Source organism: Macrotis lagotis, chromosome X (genome assembly GCF_037893015.1).
Source record: "Macrotis lagotis isolate mMagLag1 chromosome X, bilby.v1.9.chrom.fasta, whole genome shotgun sequence".
NCBI classification, from domain to species: domain Eukaryota; kingdom Metazoa; phylum Chordata; class Mammalia; order Peramelemorphia; family Peramelidae; genus Macrotis; species Macrotis lagotis.
In genome coordinates, this window is record NC_133666.1 from 598,280,278 (window position 1) to 598,292,678 (window position 12,401).

General features: G+C 37.1%; 1 pseudogene; it reads left to right on the forward strand.

Annotated features, from left to right (window-relative positions):
- Positions 1-379: 379 nt before the first annotated feature.
- On the forward strand, positions 380-1,742 carry LOC141497814 (alpha-enolase pseudogene; annotated as a pseudogene).
- The last annotated feature ends 10,659 nt before the right edge of the window (positions 1,743-12,401 follow it).

The following is a 12,401-nucleotide window of genomic DNA, read 5'->3' on the forward strand; positions in this document are numbered from 1 at the left end:
TCTTACTGGCTGCTTACAATATTTTCTCCTTTACTTGGGAATTCTGGCTATGATATTCCTGGGAGTTTTTACTTTGGAATGTCTTTTAGGAGGTGATCAGTATATTCCCTCAATTTCTATTTTACCCTCTGCTTCTAGGATATCAGGGCAATTTTCCTGGAGAATTTCTTTGAAAATAAAGTCTAGGCTCTTTTTTTTTAAGGATCTGTTTTTGAGATCAGTTGTTTTTCCAATAAGATATTTCACATTTCCTCTGTCTCTGTGTCCTGAACACAGTGGAGCAACCCCCATCCAGAAATTCAACATGTTGATTTTGAAGATCAATGTAAGAGAGATCTTTGACTCTCAAGGAAATCCCACTGTTGAAGTTGCAAAAGGTCTCTTCCAAGGTGCTGTGCCTAGTAGGGCTTCTACTGGCATTCATGAAGCCCTGGAGCTCCGAGACAATAATAAGACTTTCTATCTGGGGAAAAGTGTCTCAAAAGCAGTTGAGCACTGGGCGGCTAGGTGGTAGGGGGCAGCTAGGTTGCCCAGTGGATAGAACCCTGGTCCTGGAGTCAGGAGCACCTGAGTTCAAATTCGGCTTCAGACACTTAGCTGTGTGGCCTTGGGCAAGCCAATTAACTCCATTTGCCTTGCAAAAAAAAACTAAAAAAAAAAGAGTTGAGCACATCAAAAAAAAATTTTGCACCAACCCTGGTTATCAAGAAAATGAATGCTGTGGAGCAGGAGAAGATTGACAAATTGATGATAGAGATGGATGACTCTGAGAATAAATCTAAATTTGGTGCAAATGCCATATTGGAGTGTCTCTGGTTGTTTGTAAGGCTGGAGCTGCTGAGAAAGTTGTCCCCTTGTCCCACCATATTGCTGACCTTGCAGGCAATGTGGAAGTCATCCTGCCAATTCCAGCCTTCAATGTGATCTGTGGTGGTTCCCATTCCTAATAACAAACTGGCAATGTAGGAGATCATGATCCTCCCTGTTGGAGCAACAAACTTCAGGGAGACCATGCACATTGGAAATGAGGTCTACCACAACCTGAAGAATGCGATTAAGCAGAAATCTGGTCAGGGTGCCACCACCAATATAGGAGATGAATTTCCTGGAGAATAAAGAAGCTCTGGAACTGCTGAAGGAAGCTATTGGTAAGACTAGCTATACTGACAAGGTTATAATTGGCATGAATGTTGCTGCTTCTGTATTCTTCTGGTCTGGGAACTATGATTTGGACTTCAAATCTCCTGATGATTCCGACAGATACATCTCATGTACTGAGCTTGGGGACCTCGATAAAACCTTCATTAAGGACTATCCAGTGGTATCCACTGAAGATTCCTTTGACCAGGATGATCGGGAAACTTGGAAGAATTTTACTGAAACTGCAGGCATTCAGTTGGTAGGGAATGATCTCACAGTGACAAATCCCAAGAGCATTAAAAAGACTGTGAGTGAGAAAGCCTGCAACTACCTCTTGCTCAAAGTGAACCAGATTGGATCTGTGACTGAATCTCTCCAGGCATCCAAACTGGCCCAGTTCAATAGATGGGGAGTAATGGTTTCCTTCATTCCTTCACTGCAGACCTGGTGGTCTGGGTCTCTGCAATGGGCAGATCAAGACTGGTGCTCCCTGCCAATCTGAACATTTGGCCAAGTATAACCAACTTCTCAGAATTGAGGAAGAGCTGGACAGCAAGGCTAAACTGGCTGAAAGGAACTTCAGAAACCCTCAGACCAAGTAAGTTTCATGGCTAGGAGGCTTCAGAGCTAGTAGGTGCCAGTCACTTCTGTAAAAATCCTTGTCCAAAGAATGGGCAGCACCAAGTGGTAGAAAAGTTTGGTTTTTGGGGATGGGGGCCTCTGCTACTTAACACCCCTCTCTCTTCCTCTTTCTTGTGTTGTTCTTACTGCTTCACTAGAACTGTTTTATCAGAGATTGTACCTGATCATTTGGCCTTCTGTTGGAAGACCTTTTCCACCATGATTAGGCTAGAATGATCTGTTCTCACTCCCCCCCCCCACCCCAGTATTGATTGCAGAACTATATACTTAAGATGCAGCCCCAAGAAGCCCACAGGCCAGATCCTTAGTGGTTTCTATATGCAAAATAAAAGTATTCAGTAATCTACTCGGGTGGGGAAGATATTTTGCATTTTCTTCTAGTTTTTTTATTCTTTTGGGTTTATTTTATTGTTTCTTGATTTCTCACAAAGTCATCAGCTTCCCTCAGCTCCATTCTGCATTTGAAGGAATTATTTTCTTCAGAAAGCCTTTTTATCTCCTTTTCAATCTGACCAATTCTTCTTTTTAATGCATTCTTCTCCCCATTAACCTTTTGGACTCTTTTTAGACTGATTTTTAAGATGCTATTTTCTTCAGTATTTTTTTTGTTATCTCCTTCACCAAAATGTTGATTTGGTTTTCATGATTTTCTTGCATTACTCTCATTTCTCTTCCCAGCCTTCCCTACCTCCTTTACTTTATTTTTCAATTTTTTTTTTGAGCTCCTCCATAACCTTAGATCAATTCATATTTTTCTTGGAGACTTTGGATATAGAAGCTTTGACTTTGTCATCTTGTGGGTGTGTATTTTGATCTTCTTTGGAACCAAAGTATATCCTTTTTCTTCTGTTATTTCCTCATTTCCCCATCCTATGACTTGATTTTAACTCTTTGTTAAAATGGAGCTCTGCTTCCAGGATGGAGGGGTACATTGTCTCAAGCATTTGAGGGTTTTTGCAGCTGTTTTCAGGGACACCCCCTATGGGACCTTATGAGAGGCTCTGACCACTCTTCTGGTCTGTGTTCTGGTCTGTGGATGACCATGAGTACTCCCTCTGCCCTGGAGCTTTGAGGAGGCCCCTGCTACAATATGGCAGTAACTTCCCCTTTCTGAAATTGGAAACTGAATATAGACAAAGTAATAGAGTCCCTCCTCAGAGATAGCAGAGAAACCCTTTCAGTCTCCCCCAACCCCCTTACTATCTGTGGGTTGAGCATTCTAGCTTTCCACTTCCAGTATCCAGGGTCAAGGCTGCCTCTGAGGCCTGCTCTAGACTGGCTCCATTCTCACTCTGGTGCAGCACAGAGTTTTCCCACTAATATTCCAAGTTGTTCTTGGCAATCCATGGGTTGAGATGTCTGGAAACTGCCCAGGTGTTCCTGGATGACTGGAGCTGGCTTGCTCCAGTGACAAAGCTGGTGTGGCCTGGGCTGCACTGCAGTCCTTTCCAACCTCAGTGTAATAGACCTTTCCCATGGATCTTCCAAGTTGTCTTGGGCTGGAAAATTATTTCACTCAGTCTTTCTGTGGGTTCAACCACTCTAGAATTTGGTTAAAGTCATTATTTAAAAGCATTTGAAGGCATTTGGGTAGTCTGGGGGAGAGCTTCTGGTATTTCCTTCCTTTACGCCATCATCTTGACTCCACCCTCTAGATCAGTCTTTTTAGTAATTAGTTAATTGTTTGCTGACTTAAATACAAAAGAGGAGCAAATCATTGGTACATTTTTCATATTCTTTCACATTTCCAAACATAATGGTTAGCTATGCAATATACTGTATAAGATGAGAAAACAAACTATACCTCAAATATGCAACTCATAATATATCATTTTATCATTGATGTAAGACAGTCTCCAGATTATATTTCCCTATCAATAATTCAAAGAGGTGAGTAGGTCATTGTACACTCATATTACAGATGAGGAAACTGAGGTTCAGGGAGGTTATGTTATTTGCCCATGGTCACACAAATAATAAGTATTACAAAACATAATATGGAGTTCACATTTTCTTACTCAAGAATAGCTGTAAGATTGATTTTCTTGTGCAGTAATTAAAATTATTGAGTTTTTATAATTGCACCTTCCTTATAATCCTCAAATCTCTTTTAGCATTAACTAGAAGAGTCACCTCCTTCTCTCTTGCTACCTTTTTTGTTATGGTTTATGTAATATGGGATGGAGGAATGAAGGTCCAAGAAGCAAAATCACTAAGCATCAATGATTTGAATTTTCACATGTTAGCAGGATTAAACCTTAATTGACTGTTCATTCATAATGCAACCTTATTATCTATACTTATATCTATATCTATGTATTTGTATGATATATATATATATATATATAAACATTCATATACACAACACATGTACATCTATGGACATCTGTATGGGCAACTAAGTGGTGAAGTGAATTGATTTCCATGAATGGAGTCAGGAAGACTCATCTTGAGTTCAAATCTGACCTTAGACACTTATTAACTGCAATACCCTGGACAATATTAACCCTGTTTTGTGAAATGAATTGGAAAAGAAAATGACAAAGCACTCTAATACCTTTGCCAAGAAGACCCCAAATGGTGTGATGAAGAGTTGGACATGACTGAATTGACTGAACCACAGCAACAACAAATACATATATTACTTTTTAATCATATATATATGCATAAATATAGCATGATATGGGTCGTGATGATGTCATTGGATTATTGCATGTAGATTCAAAAGAGGTAGCATAATATAGTGGATTCAGGACTACTTTTGGAGTCAGGAACATTTAAATTCAAATCCTACCTATGAGACTTTGGTGATACTTGAGAAGTCACTTAACATTTCTGAGTCTCAGTTTTCTCATCTGTAAAATGAACAGGTAGGCCTAAAAGTGCCAATGAGGAACCCTTCCAGCTCTAGATTATGATGCCATGATTCCTGTACTTTCAAGGACTGACCAACCCTGAGAGAATGGAGGTTGATTTGAAAATCTCTGTGAGGTAACTAGTGGAGTTCCCAATGATGTCAACCAGGAGAGCTGTAAAATCTAAAAAAATGGAATAGAACAGGTTTATCATCTTTGTTCATAAGCACATGAAAAAAAAATCAAATCATGTTCACCCTACCTCTTTTCTCACTTTCAACCAGTCTCTTTTCTCATTTTCCCCTTAATTATCTTCTTAGTTCTAGTTTTAATAGTTTCCTTATCCTCCCCCCTTACACACTCTTCTCTTAGGTTGAGGATGGAGGACAATGGCTTGCTTTATACTCTTCAATCTTTTATAGTTTCTAACATAATCTTGTATTTAATGACTAACATTTGTTAAGTACCTTATGATTTACCATATTTAATTCTAAAAATAATCAGGTGAAATGAATGGTATTAGGATTATTGGAGCTGTAACTAGGGTTAGATGGTCAGAACTTTTTCCTATAGAGTTGATGTGGGAAGAATATTCTTCTCTTATTGATCTGCTGCTAGCCAGGTATCGAAATCTCTACATCCATGACAGGGCCTTGCTAACTCTCTTTAACTTTCAAGGACCACCACCATCCTCTCCTCCTCAGCCATCATCAGGACAACTTTCCTGAGGTCCTATTTGCTAGAGGGTACCACATCCCATGGGGAGGGAGAGGGCTACTGTTCTCTTTCCCCTTTCCCTTATTTCTTACTCTCCTCTACCCACCTCACCTCCACCCCATACATTCTAGAGATTGTCAGCTACATCACAAAGCCATATTAGGTTCTCTCAAGGAAGGGACACTACATATTGTATAGGGCCACCTAGGTCAACTTTGATGAGTCAGGTCTTTGCTTGACATTTACCCATGGTTTATTGAAATAAAGGCTTTTGCAATGCTGCCCAAGGTGAGATTCTGTGCTCTGGATGCTCTGTCCATTGCCTCACTCATCCTTCTTTCTCCCCCCACCCCCAGCAAATCCTTGAAGATGCCTGCTAGTATCACAGTATTTATATTCTCTCTTTTCTTCCCTTGCTTCATCCATTGTTTTGGTATTTGCTCCTTGGCACTAGAATTTCTAGTTATTATAATGAGTATTATTGTCCACCATTGTCATTTTTTGGACTTGGTGAATCTCCCTTTTTAAAAAATGTAGATGTTTTTTATCTGAAATTATAAACATCACATACAAATATTTCTACGTATAAAGTAGAACAAAGAAAACTCTGAAAAACTGTTAAGTATGTAATTCATTCACAGAGAAATTGTAAAGTATTTAATTCATTCATCACATTATGTTCAAAATTCTTGATTGTGCCTTACTTCTGAACTTCCTTCTTTTATCTTCTGTGCATTTTTTTAAAAAACAGATCCATTTCTTTTCTTCTCTTTTTTTTGGTATTATCATCACTACCTCTTTTCCCAACCTACTCTTTCAATAAAAACAGAGAGGAAAAATCCCTTGGAACAAATAAGAATAATGAAGAAAAAACAGACCACACAGTGACCATGTCCAAAAAATGTATCTGCTTTCCATACTTTGTGACCACCAGCTCTTTATCAGCTCATCATTGTTTCTTTGGGAATACCACTGCTTTGATCTTTCAAGGCTGGGCATTTTGTTCTGTTTTATTGTCCTGTCATGGTACAGATTGTCTTCCTGATTCTGCTTATTTTAATCTGCATCAGTTTATATTTTCCAAGATCCTTTGAAATCATCTCTTTTAATAATTTCTTTAGGCACAATAGCATTCCATTACATTTATATAACACAATTTATTCAGTCATTCCCCAATTGGTGAAAATGCTCTTTCTTCCCCCTGCTCTTTTTTTAAAAAAATATTTTTCTTTTTAATTCCTTCTTCAGGTATAGGAAATTTGTTTTGCTTGTAATTATTCTTTCCTGGCATTATCCGTCCTCTTAACTAGCCTTTCCTGTGTCCTGCCTGCTTCTTTGTTCAGTTTAATGTATTTCCATACCCAACTTTGTATATATGTGTTTAATTCTCAATTCTCTTTGTTTATTTCAGATAGAATGAGGTTCATATAATGGCCTTCATCCCCCTCTTGTCCCACCCCACTTTTATCCAAATATTAACTTGAACTTTTCATTCACAGCAATTATAAGAAATAGCATGTCTTTTCCTTTTTTTTCTCCTTCCTATTCTTTATATTCTTTTTCCCCCTCCTCTTTTTTCTTTACTTTCTTAAAACTTTAAGAATAGAACAGTCCCAGGTCCTCTGTTTTTCCTATTTTCCTATTTAACTTTCTTAATATCCCTAGACGATATTAGGGTTCTGAAATGATACTTGTTTCTTTTCCCTCTATTAGAATGTTAACCCTACAGCATCATTCAGTCTTTTCCAATTGCTCAAAAAAATAACTTTCTAGATTTTCTTGACTTTATATTTGAATTACAAAATCCCTTTCAGCTCTATTCTTTTTATAAGGAAGGCTTGAAAATAACCTATTCCATTAAAATTTCTTTTCCCCTCTTTTAGGATTAATATCAGTTTTTCAGGGTAAGTTATTCTTGGTTATAAATCTGTATGCCTTTTGGAATATTGTATTCCATGCTCTTTGTGCCTTAATAGGAGAAACTGCCAGGTCTGTGTAATTATGACTGTGATTTTGTGTTACTTGAACAATTTTTTTTGGATGCTTGCATTATTTGAGTTCTATCTATAACAATCCTTGGACTTTTCCTTTTGGTGTTTCTTTCAGGATATGATTTTTGGATTTTTTTTTCTATTTTCTCTCTCATTTAAATAGAATCTTCATTTATAATTTCTTGAAATTTAGTGTACAGGTTTTTTAAATCATAGTTTTCAAATTGTCTAGATTTTTAAAATTATTTTTCTTGTATTATTTTCAAGCTTTATAGTTTCTTTAATATTTTGATTTTGTTATAATATTTCTCCTTGTCTTATGGAGTTGTTGGTTTCTATCTCTAATTTTCTGAGAGTCTTGTTATTTGGTTAAAGTTTACCACTTACTATTCTAAACAAATTATTTTCCTTTCAATTTTTTCCTCCTGACTTTAATTTTATGCTTTAAATATCTGTTTTATTTCTTCTAGTTATTCAGTAGCTCTTGTGAAAATTTAATCCCCCCCCTCAATTTCTGCTTGCAATTATGGTGATACTCTCCAAGTTGGATTTTTTGATACCTCTGGATTTATTTAAATTATCATCATCCATATCTCTTCTTTTTATTCATATCTCCAATCTTATTTTTTGCACTAGGAATCTTTGTATAGTTTAGGCTCTGCTTCCTGCTGTGCTTTTGGGTAGGTAAGCTTGATATTGTTTGAACCTGACCTGGGCCACCAGGGATCCTGACTTCTACTTTTCAAGGTATGTCCACACTAAGTAGCAGTGATAGGATTAAGAATCTTGTGAATCTTTGAAATTCAGCATACTAACTCTTCAAAGCTGTATATAATGTTTCAGAACAGAATACTGAGATCAAACCTCAGGACTTGGGGTTATGGCATTGGTTGCTACCTATTTCAGTAGTTTCCACATTCTATAATGTCAGTTTGGGGTTACTCTGGGATTTTCTTTGCTCTGCTCTCTCAATGTAGCCTTAAGTACATGGCTCTGGTCCCATCTCTCATCAGGCTAGGTAGTTATCATCTGTAACCAATCAATTAGTTGGACAAATATTTATTTAGTGACAACTATGAGCCAAGCATTGTGCTAGTTCCTGGAGATGTTAAAAGACAGCCCCTTTTTCTCTAAGGTGTTGATAGTTCAACGTATAAAGCAACATTCAAATGAATACTCACAAAAAAGTCATATACAGGATAAATTAGAAATAATCAATAGAAGGAAGACATTTGACTTAAGAGAGAATGGAAAAAAGAAAAATTCTAGTGCTAAATTTTCTGACAAGTCCCCTTTCCTATTGTTTGAGGACTTTTTGTTGACTTATATTTTCTAGAATCGAATAGATAATTTACTTAAGTTTCTCATCGGGTTTATTGATTTTTTTTTCCAATATGGAGCTATTTTTAAGATTTTACTAGAATGGATGTGAGGCAGTTGAATTGCCTTTTAATCATCTTGGCCACAATTCTTCTCTCAGGAGATTCAAACACCTGGTAGACTAGTCTCTTGTGTTCATCAACATATCACTGTCTCCTTGACCACCTTGTCCTCCCAGGTCATTAACCTCTGAAGGTCTCAAAGAGATTTTAATTTGAATTATGCCTCAGAATTTTGTTGTCTTTGTGAATTTCTTTCAGCTTTTGATTCCTCATATCTAAAGCAGTGATAAAAATAACATTGACTTCTCAAGGATCAATAGATACAGTGTATGTAAATAATTTCCCAATTTTTTCATGTTACAAAAATGCTAACTATTAATATTTCATTCAGTCATGGAATGGTCATGCCTTTGAATGATCATTATCTATATGGTTTAAATCTGATTTAGTGTTTTGAATTTCTGACCAAGGTCTCCTATCACTTCATCATTCTTTGATTTACTCCTCCAGAGATTCACTAGGACCCTCGATAACAAGAAGTATTTAAGTATTTATTATGTCATTGTTCTTAGGGCACGTAATACCAAAGAAGAGCAAAAAGAAAGACATTCCATTGTTTTAGGATCTTACTTTCTAATAGTCTAAGACAACACAATAAATAGAAGCTAGGAAAAGAGGGTAGCTAGGTGTAATAATGGATAGAGTACTAAGCCCACAATCAGGAAGACCTGAGTTCAAATTCAGTCTCATATACTTATTATCAGATACTATATTGCCTAGTGACTAGGCAAGTCACTTTATCCTGTTTGCACCAGTTGCCACAACTATAAAATGAATTGGAGAAAGTTATGGCAAGCCACTCCAGCATCTTTGCCAAGAAAATCCAAATGGGGTCTTAAAGAATTAGACACAACTGAAAATGACTCAGCAATAACAGCAACAATGGTGGAGTGGAGAGGGTACAATTATCTGATTGAGAATGTGGTGGAGAGGGGGCAGCTAGGTGGTGTAGTGGATAGAGCACTGGGCCCTGGAGTCAGGAGTGCCTGAGTTCAAATCCGACCTCAGACATTTAATAATTACCTAGCTGTGTGGCCTTGGGCAAGCCACTTAATCACATTGCCCTTGCAGAAAAAAGCAAACAAAAAAAAAAAACTTTAAAAAAAAGAGAGAATGTGGTAGAGAAAGAAGCCCCAAAATTCAGAAGCAAAGCCAGAGAAAAGTGAAAAGTGTATGATTTGGGAGGAGGGAGCTGCATTCTTAAAAATGGAAGAAAAATTCATAAGAAGGTACTGCATGGTTAGAGGCATCTTCCTGAATGAAAGGGCTGCTGGACTGTAGGGGTAAGGACTGTAGGTGTAAATGATCAATCAAAGAAAAATTTCTCAAGCGTGGAATGTTATAAGATTACTGGAAAATTGTGGTGAAGGCAGATTCTAGGTGAGGGCGGCTTCACCCTTTCTAGAATGCTATTCATTTACAAATCTATATCCCTAGCCAGAGAAATCCATTTTTTCCCTATTTTCACTTATTAAAAGCTTTTTCTTCCTTTCATCACAGTAAGGTACTAAATTCTTCAAGCAACATTCTATGTTCTTTAGGTAAAAGTATATTGTCCCTCTCCAAGCTTTTTTTTAGGGAATTTTGTGGGGGTCTTGCCATTGCCTTTCTCCTCTACACATTCCAATTCCACTTCTGATACTTTGCATCTTTATGACTTTGGGCAACATGCTGCTTTAATTTTCTGGGTCACAGTTTCTGCAGCTAGGTGGTACAGTGGGATAGAGCACTGGCTTTAGAAACAGAGAAACTCATCTTCATGAACTTAAATCCCAGTCCCAGATATGTACTAGCTGTGTGACCTTGAATAAGTCACTTAACCATGCTTTGCCTCAGTTCTTCATCTGGAGAATGAAATGGCAAAATTCCAGTGCCTCTACCAAGAAAACCCAAAATGGTCTTATGGAGAGTTGGACACACTGAAAAAATGAAATAACAACAACAAAATGAAGAGAAAAAAATTGTATAACCTCTAAACTACCTCTAATCTTATTATGATATTATAATCCTACTTTATAGAATACTTATCTAATTTCTTGTTTTATCTTACCAGAAAACTGAAAACCACTCTTGGCCAAGGACTGTGTCATGTTTTATTTATGTATCATCAGCATCTTGCATAATGACTTGAATTTTATTTTTGTTGTTATTTTTGTTCTGAATGTGTGGAAATCCTGATCAACAAACTCTTCATTAGTGCAGATTATCAATTTTTGTCTATATATTACAGTTTTAAAAAATTACCTATGGTACTCCAAGCCAGTCCATTAGAGGTAGAATTTGTCAAAGCTAGAGTTTGAACCCATTTCTTCTTGATAACAACAACATCCTCCTTTTTATTGTTTCAAGCTGCCTCTTGGCTTGCCCAAATGTTTGTTGAATTGGATTTTTGATTGATTTTCCATATTAAAGGAAATTTAACTGAACCAGAATTATGACCTACAAATCCCAAAGACTACAAGAGTTTCTAACTTGTTTAGATTGCTAGATGAGAAGTCATTGTAAGGAAATTGCTTTTCCATTGCCTTTTGTAGATAAAAGTTATGAGGAAATTTATTAGAGTTCTGCTTGCCTAGGAAATGGAATATGTAGGAAGGATTCCACAATAGACCTCTAATGGTCAAAGGGGAAAAGAAAAAGTCATTAATAGGGTAATTAATCACTTATTAAGAAATGAAATTAATAGAATTCTAACCCTTGATAATGAAGACAGAGGTGACTAGTTCAAGAAAGCATAGTATTTTAAAGTTATGCTGGTTTGAATCCTTGCTGAAAACTATACCCACCTGAGAGGTCATTGGTCTGATTGTTTAAAACAGTAACAGTACCGTGTGGGAAACTTGGTGGGATCCATGATTTTCAGGTTAGAAACTGCAAAGAGAAAAAGTTAATGTATTGTAAATGTGATAGAGCCATCTCTCCTTACCCCACCCTTGCCTTTGCTACCCAAGATGGCAAAGTAAACTTTCCAATTTGATGGTACCTACTGTTATAAATCACCACCGAGAACTTGTGGAAGGCAAAGGAGCTGTGAGAAGTTATGCTCAACAAGGAGAAGAACTTTTTGCCGTCTGCTGCGGAAAAACAATACAGTAAGTCACTAGATAGTATTTAATACTCAAAGAGATATTAGGTCATTAAATGTTCAAGCTAAGGAACTCAGAAATCCTCTTAACGGCCTCCTTTCATTTTAAAGATGAGGAAATTGATGCTTAGAGTTTAAGCAATTTGCCCTAAGTCAAATGGCTCATTTATTAGTGATGGAACTGGACAAAAGCCACCAGACACCATTTTGCTATAAAATGCTGCTTCTCTGGATCATGGGTCATGGATTTCTTCCTTCCTCATCCTTTATCTTTCATATTTCTAAGACCCAAGTCTAGGACTATTCAGTGTTCTAGTGTACCAACTACATGGTTTTTAAAAATCCCACAGAAGGACTCAGGAAATCAAATACCTCAATATCTTTGAGTAGCAATATGGGCAAAATTGAACCCTCAAAATTTTCCCTAGAGTGCTGTATGGACTTCTTGAGGGAAACTAGGTAGCTCAATGGATAGAATGCTGGAGGCAGGAGGACCTGAGTTCAAAGAAGACTCAGACTCTTACTGACT